The sequence below is a fragment of the Physcomitrium patens genome, chromosome 1, assembly GCF_059467195.1.
Source record: "Physcomitrium patens ecotype Gransden chromosome 1, ASM5946719v1, whole genome shotgun sequence".
NCBI classification, from domain to species: Eukaryota; Viridiplantae; Streptophyta; class Bryopsida; order Funariales; family Funariaceae; genus Physcomitrium; species Physcomitrium patens.
Genome location: NC_143410.1, coordinates 11,205,369 through 11,213,854, shown reverse-complemented (window position 1 = coordinate 11,213,854; position 8,486 = coordinate 11,205,369).

Below are 8,486 nucleotides of genomic sequence, written 5' to 3'. Positions count from 1 at the left end.
GGAGATAGCTACTGTCTCTCAGAGATAAATGGCATAGCCTTGGACAACTATAAAAAGAATCAATTGATGCATCTAACAGAACTATTCAATAGACAATCATGTCAAGTGCTTGTAGATTGTGGTTCTACAGAAAATTATATTTCAACTAAAATTACCAATTGATTTGGAATTAAAAATAAAGCAATTAATGGAAGAAGTATATACCTTACAAATGATCAAAAGAACATATTGAATGAGATATGTAGAAGAAAAACCTTAAGATTGATAAACATCTACATCTTATGAGAAAAATTCAAAGTAATAAAGTTAAGGTATGATATTATCCTTGGTATGCCATGACTAATAAGCAAGTTGAATGGATAGCAAAGATAATCTTTTTAAAGATAGAGGACACAAGATAACTCTTTGTACGTTTACATTAAGTGAAGAAAAAAAATAATATACAACCAAAAAATTATTTGTAGGGATAACCTTTATAAAGAAATAAATATAATATGAAAAATTGGTATATAAGGTGGTTTTAAATCTTAGGTTGTCATATTATGTATTGTCTCACTTCAAAATGCACTGGACACCTAGTTGTAGAAGGTGAGATTGTCTTTTATAAACATCCAGAAAATCCTAATATATTTTACCTAAATGAAAAGATGATATCTTGTGCTTAAAACTAAATATCTCTAAATCACATCATTAGATTATTATAAAATTTTGTATACATTTAGTACATCCAATAATCCAAATAGTTTTAAATTTTGAACTATAAATGTTACACCAATTGTACAAACTAGCCAAAATTACATGTCCTAGTTATATTATATAAAATCCAAATCATCAATACAAATCCTAATTTTGAATAATAATTTTCAAGTCCTCAAAAAACTTACAAAATCAATCCTTATGCCTCTAGAAAGAACTTTAAGCTAACTCTCAAATTTTAATCTTCGATCTTCAAATAAAATCCTAATTTGCCCTAAGTAGTTATTTTAGTGACTAGAGGTCTGATTTTGACCCTGTCCCACAAATGATCGACCCCTAGGTATCAATCTAACCTACCTTAAGGATTTTTTAGCCCAATCCTACTTTCAAGTTGATCCTAGTATCAACCTTACCAACCATTTATCTCTTCTACTCTAATTTAATTAATTTATGGCCTTTCTAAAGTAGTAAAAGAGTTTCTATATCCTAGAAGGTAAAAATACTAACTAACTTTTATCTACTTGCTATTAAGATAAGAAAATAAGCTAAGAGACTTTCATAAAAGCCTTATTAAAATATTTTGAATTCTTATTGAACTAATATAATAGAATATTAATTAAAAACAAAATTTTTAGTCATTATATCATATAATTGTATTATAACACGACAATGTCAGTGGTTGAAAAGACAATCAATGGCATAGAACGGGCATAACAACTTATACGAAAATATCAAGATGTCTTTCCAACTGACCTATCTAGTGGCATACCTACTGATTGAGGTACTTCTTTTTGAATAGAACTATTGTTTGGAGCCAAATTAAAAAGTCAACCAATTTATTATCTAACATCAAAAGAATTTGAAGAGCTGTTGAAGACATTAGATGAATTCTTGGAGAAAAGATTCATTCAAGAAAGTACATCACCATGGAAAGCACTTATATTCTTTGCACCCAAAAAAGATGTTGGACTTCACCTTTGCATCAACTATCAAAGCCTTAATAAGCACTCTATTAAAAATGCTTATCAACTTTAATACATACATGATCTTCTTCATCAATTTCAAGGTGCAACCAAGAATATATATTAGTACTTCAATATTACATCCATATAATCCTTATCTTATATGCTTGATATTAATGATTTTAACTTTACTATTAGAGAAGTCTTTAAATAAGATATTGGTAGGAGCCTTCAACCTATGGCATATAAATCATGCAAGCTTAGAAGGGTAGAGCATAATTACTTTGCATGTGATTGAGAGCAATTAGCAATTATACATACCACAAAGTATCATGGACATACTCATGTAAACTAGTAATTACATATATAAATAGTTAGAAGTAAGTAAAAGTAGATAAAAGTAATTTAATTCTATAGTAATTGGTATGGAAGCTTCTTAAAAGCTTTATAGATGCTACTTTGACTTTATAGGTGTCTTTAATTGACTTTTTGGATTAGAAACGTGATCAAGAAGTTGGCCATGTGCCACACATGTTGTTAGCTTGAAGATCAAGCTAACTATGTGGTCCATTTATAGAAAAACTTACCTTGTACGTCAAGGCATGTGTCCTAAAAAGTCAAAACTTATTGGAGGTCCAATAGAACATCACCACGTAGCCCCTAGTTAGATAATATATATAGAGACAAGAGTGAAGCCTTCTTTATTCTTGTCAATTCTTTTCTTGCTTCCAATCTAATTTCAAGGGTCTCTAGTTTTCTTATCTTTTGGCAATAGCCATTCCAATTTTTCTTTCAATATACATACTTTTTTACTTATATTTTGTTACTTTTCTTTGAGTGAAGGCTCACTAGTCTGAATTACTTTTTCATCAAGTTCTTGTCCTTGACAGATTGACAAGAGTACACCTACAATATAAAAGTTTTGTCTAATCTTGATTAAGAGTGGATTACTCCTTTTTCTTGATAAGATATAAGCATATTAGAAGTTGCGGATTATCCTCTTCTAAATTGATATTGTCCTTAGTATTTTCTTTGTTCTCAAGTCCTCTCTTCTATTTGTCTTGAGCAATATTAGATATCTTTTCTTTTTTAAGTGTTATCATGGCAGAACTTCTTGAAATGAAGAATGCAATGGCACAAATATACTTTACCACCACAAAGAGCAATAAGATTGTCAGGAAGTGAAGATATAGAAATGGTTGGAGCTGCTTCAACAACTGCACCAAATCATGTCCTTTCTCCTATGGGGGAATGCCCTTCCAGTGTTAGAGAACCAAGAATTACCCTACCCAAGAAGTTTGATGGCACCAGATCCAAGTTTTGAGGATTTATCAATCAAGTGCAACTTACGATTGAACTTCAACCCCAAAGCTATCTAATTCTAGGATCTCAAGTTAAATTCATTAATACACTTCTTTCAAGTTCAGCACTATCATGGTTTTCATCTTTTCTTGAACGACGAGATCTAATATTGGATAATTTAGAGACTTTTCTGGTAGAGTTTCGATCTATATATGGAGAACATGATACAATTCCTATTGCAACCAATAAGATCTGTATTTTATGACAAGATAATCGATCAATAATGTTGTATGCTTCATAATTTTGACAACTTGGAATTGATATCAAGTGGGATGATGTTGCAATTATTAGCCAATTTCTCTACGGATTACAATATGAGGTAAAAAAATTAATGCTCAACTTACCTGATCCTCAAACATTGAGTCAAGCAATTGACTTTGCTGTGAAGTACGACAATCACCTTTTTGAATTGTGATTTGAGAACCATATAAGTGGACCTCAACGTTACTATTATTCGATGGCAACACCAACACCTCTTCAACACATACATTCGAAAGTAGAAGATATGCAAATTGATGCAGTACGTTTCAAACCTCTTACTGAGCAAGAAAAGACTCGACGTCATCAAGAAGGATTATGTTTATATTATGGAGAACCAAAGCACACTACTCAACATTGTCCAAAGAAACAACGCAACCACAAAATAAAGAGTATGGCTATCAAAGAAGATAATATGTCGCAATATGAGTTTGTCTAGCTACAATAGGGACCGTTGTCGTATGGCGTGATTTGCTATTTGGAAATACACTGGGTATCTAGATGTAGAGAGTGTACCTTAAACCTTTATATGATTTTTTTTTAGCTTCCAAAACTCCTTTATTTTTGTATAAAACTCCAAATATAACAAAATCCCTTCAAAACATATTTTTCCCGCGAAGGGTTTTTTCGCCCCAAACTTTAGAAAATTGTAACTATTGATCTAACCGTTCAATTTGTCTCAAATTTATAAGATAGGTTTAATTTACCCTTAACTTTTACCACAAAAAAAACCAACCGCAAATTCACTCCCGATCTTTTGGCATCTAAGAAATCCTAGTAGACACTCCAAATCCTAATTTACAAGCATCCGAAAAACTATTTTCCTTATATCTCAAAAATCTAAAATCCAAATGTCATAAAACTTATGTCCAAAGTTTACTAACATGAAATTATACATTCCTTGAAATTTTGAGCCAAAACCTTGTCAAATTGCTCAAGATATAGCTCAAGAGACAAACACTAGTAAATCGGTTTACTTACTACCTTTAGATTGCATGTGCTGACTTCAAAATCCAATAACTCCTTCACCCCAACTTAGAATCCAGTAAGCAGTATGTGAAAAGTATAGCCGCAAAAGTGCTTTCTCCAGTCGCGGTCGCCGATCCTCAATTGCCATCCGTGCGTTATGTCCAAAAGAGTGACAGTAGGTCCAAAACTAATATCTTAATTTTGAGCGCCTATAACTTCTTCATAAAAACCTCAAATGACACAAAACTTGCACCAAAACCTTAACCAAAAACCTAAACCTTTTGATCCTAGTCTTCAATGTTCGAATGGGCTCGAGAAACTAACCCTAATCCTTAATATGGCCTTGGGCAGCCTCCTCAAAGCCCATTGGTCATGATTTTTGACCAATAGGAATGGAGATTTTTATTTTTCATCTCCATTCATCTATATTGGTGCCCTAATTTCTTCCTTTGCTACCAAAATCCTTCTTCAATCCTTTTTCTTATAAAATTTATATAATGTATGCTCTAAACACCAAATAAAAGAACCAAAATAAGTTTTCAAATGTCACCAATGTCTAACAAAGGTGACTCTAAATATTTAGAAGTTACTATCAACCAAAACCAATCTTAAAAGCCACTATCAAAAAGAAATTAAAGTTATACAAATTCTATAGTAATCTTTTTAAACAACCTCTTCTCAAAGTAATAATCAAATTATATTCTAAAACCAACTAAAATCTACTAATATGGCTCTAACCATGTTACTTAATAAATTATATATTAAGTACATAATTACATTATTTTCATATAGTAGCCGAACCACAACATGACACCGTGCAGTTGGAACCTTGCAAAACATCTAGTAAAGGTCCTTTTCTCTCCTCAGAGCCCTCTCTTTGTTTTACATTAAATATTATTTTAGGACCTAAACATTACAAAGCCTCTACCTTGTTAGATTCAGGAGCCTCAGCTTGTTTCTTAGATGAAGAATTTATTAAAAGACATAGCATATCTTTAGTAAAGAAAACTAAACTTGCTCATATAGAAGTCATAGATAGTCGTCCATTGTCTTCTAGAGATATTACTCATGAAACCCTTCCTATAGAAGTAATAATCAATGGTTATAATAGCTTTGTAGTATTTAATATCATTAGATCTCCTTCTAATCCAGTCATTTTAGGTTTATTGTGGTTAGAAAAATACAACTCTCAAATAGATTGGATTTTCCAAACTCTTACTTTCTCTAAAAATATAACTAACAGTGTAGTTAATCAACTAGAGAGTCATAAGTCCAATTCAATTAAACCCGTGTTTATAGGTGCAAAAAATTTCTTGCATGCTACTATGAATGAATCACCATATATTATTTATACCACATCCATTTCTATTGGTGCAAAGACTTCACATGGCATTCCAAGCCAATATCAAGAATTTGAAAAAAAGAATGCAAATACACTCCTAATGTATCGTCCGTATGATTGCTCAATTGACCTTCAAGATGGACCACAACCTCCATTCGGACCAATCTACAGTTTATCACAAATGAGTTGACTGAACTCAAGGAGTATATTGAAGAAAATCTAACCAAGAATTTTATACGCCATTCAAAATCTCCGATAAGAGCTCCAATTCTATTTGTGAAGAAAAAAGATGGATCATTGCAGATGTGTGTTGATTATTAAGGATTCAACAAGATTACCATCAAGAATAGGTATCCACTACTTTTAATATCTGGACTTCTTGATCAACTAAATCAAGCTAAGATCTATACAAAAATAGATCTCTGGGGAGCATACAATCTAGTACGCATCAAAGAAGGAGATGAATGGAAGACTGCGTTTCGAACAAGATGTGGACTTTTTAAATACAACATCATGCCTTTTAGACTTATAAATGCACCAATAGCTTTTTAACATCCAATGAATGATGTTTTTTGAGAGTTTTTGGATGATTTTGTAGTCTGTTATCTAGATGACATCTTGATCTATTCTAAGAATTCAGAAGAACATGAACTTCATGTTCATTGTGTGTTACAAAAATAAAGAGATACGAGACTCTATGCAAAGATAGAAAAGTGTGTATTCCATACTACTCAAGTCGATTTCTTAGGTTACATCATTTCAAATGATGGACTTATGATGGATCCTAAGAAAGTTCAAACTATTATAGATTAAAAGATCCCAAAAACGGTAAGAGATGTCCAATACTTTTTGGAATTTGCCAACTACTATCGAATCTTCATTAAAGACTTTTCTCGAGTTGCAACTCTACTTATATGTTTGATTTATAAAAACAAATTCCAATGGAAGTAAGAAGCGGAAGTTGCTTTTGAATCTTTGAAGATAGCGTTTGTTTCTGTACCAATCTTGTATCATGTTGATTTTTCCAAAGCATTCTTTATGGAAACAGATGCATGAGACTTTGCTCGAGGTGCAGTTTTGTCACAAATGGAAAAAGATGAAAAACTTCATCCAGTAGCCTTTCATTCAAAAAAATTCTCAGCAGCAAAAATCAATTATGAGATCCATGACAAAGAACTTCTTGCAATTATGGATTCTTTTCAAGAATGGCATCATTATTTAGAAGGCGCTTCCAATCCAATTACTGTGTATACGGATCACAAGAATCTTGAGTATTTCATGTCAGTACTCATATTAAATTATCGTCAAGCTTATTAGAGTATGTCTTTATCAAAATTCGAGTTTATCATCACTTATTGATCAAGTAAAAAATAAGATTTGTTCGATGTTTTGTCTAGACATTCTTATCTTACACCAAAAGAAGGAGATGCAGCTTTTGAGCAATAAAAAATGATTTTTTTGAAGCTAGAGCAATTTCATCTTTGAGAAATAAAATCAACATTGACTGTTGATTTAACTTTTCTCAAGTAAGTCTAATTAAGTATGTCTTCAGACTCTCTTGTTCATGATATCAAGAATAATTCTTCTAAATCTCATGATGCCTCTAAATTTGAGTTTAAGAACAACCTACTCTATTTCGAAGGACGCCTATATGTTCCAAAAGGAGAAGCATGTTTATGTATTCTTCAAGCTCATCGTGACTTCCCAGCAGTAGAACATTTTGGATACAACAAGACTTTGGAACTGATATCTAAGGATTTTTGGTGGCCTCAAATGTAAAAGACAGTCAAAGATTTTGTACAATCATGTGATATTTTTTGAAGATGAAAAACTCCTCGTCATCGACCTTTTGGACTTCTTCAGCCATTATCCATTCCAAAACAACCATGGTCTTCTATTTCTATAGACTTCATCACGGATCTTCCAATATCAAGTTCTTATGACTCTATATTTGTGATAGTAGATTGTTTTACGAAGATGGCATATTTTGTACCATGTACAAAATCTATCACAGGTGAAGAAATAACTAAGCTCTTTTTTGACAATATCTATCGCTATCATGGATTACCCAAGGATATTATATCAGATAGGAGAATTCAATTTGTATCAAGATTTTGGCGGACTCTTTTCAAGATTCTAAAATTGGATATAAAACTATCTTTGGCATTCCATCCTCAAACTGATAGACAAACGGAGCATGTTCATCAAGTTTTAGAGCAGTATTTAAAATATACCAATAACTACCAACAAGATGATTGGATAATTTTTTTGCCATTGGCAAAGTTTACTTACAATAACATGATATATTCTTCTATAAAATATATACCTTTCTTTACTAATTATAGTTATCATCCATGACTTGATACTTTTGAATTTTCAAAAGTTGATAATCCTGCTACGAAAGATTTGGTGATTCATTTGTTAGAGCTACATGTAACGATGAAGGCGGAGTTAAAAGAAGCTCAAGAACAACAAAAGGTTAATGTGGATGTCTATCGAAAGAAACAACTACCATTCCACTCTGGTGATAAGATATGGCTACTTCGTTGTAATATCAAGATCACTTGTCTTTGTAATAAGTTGGACTATCAAAGGCTGGGACCATTTTTTATTTTTATATAAATCAATCCAGTCGTATATCGTTTACATCTACAGGAGTCAATAAAAATCCATCCAGTATTCCATGTGTCTCTTCTTGAACGATATAAGACAATGGACATACCAAGAAGACAACAAGCTCCACCTCCTTCTATAGAAGTGGACAATAATGAAGAGTTTGAAGTAGAAGAAGTCTTAGGTTCAAGGCGATGCCAAAATAAATTAGAATATCTTATCTATTAGCCCTGATATGATATTAGTGAATGCATATGGGAGCTAGTAAAGAATCTTGCAAATGT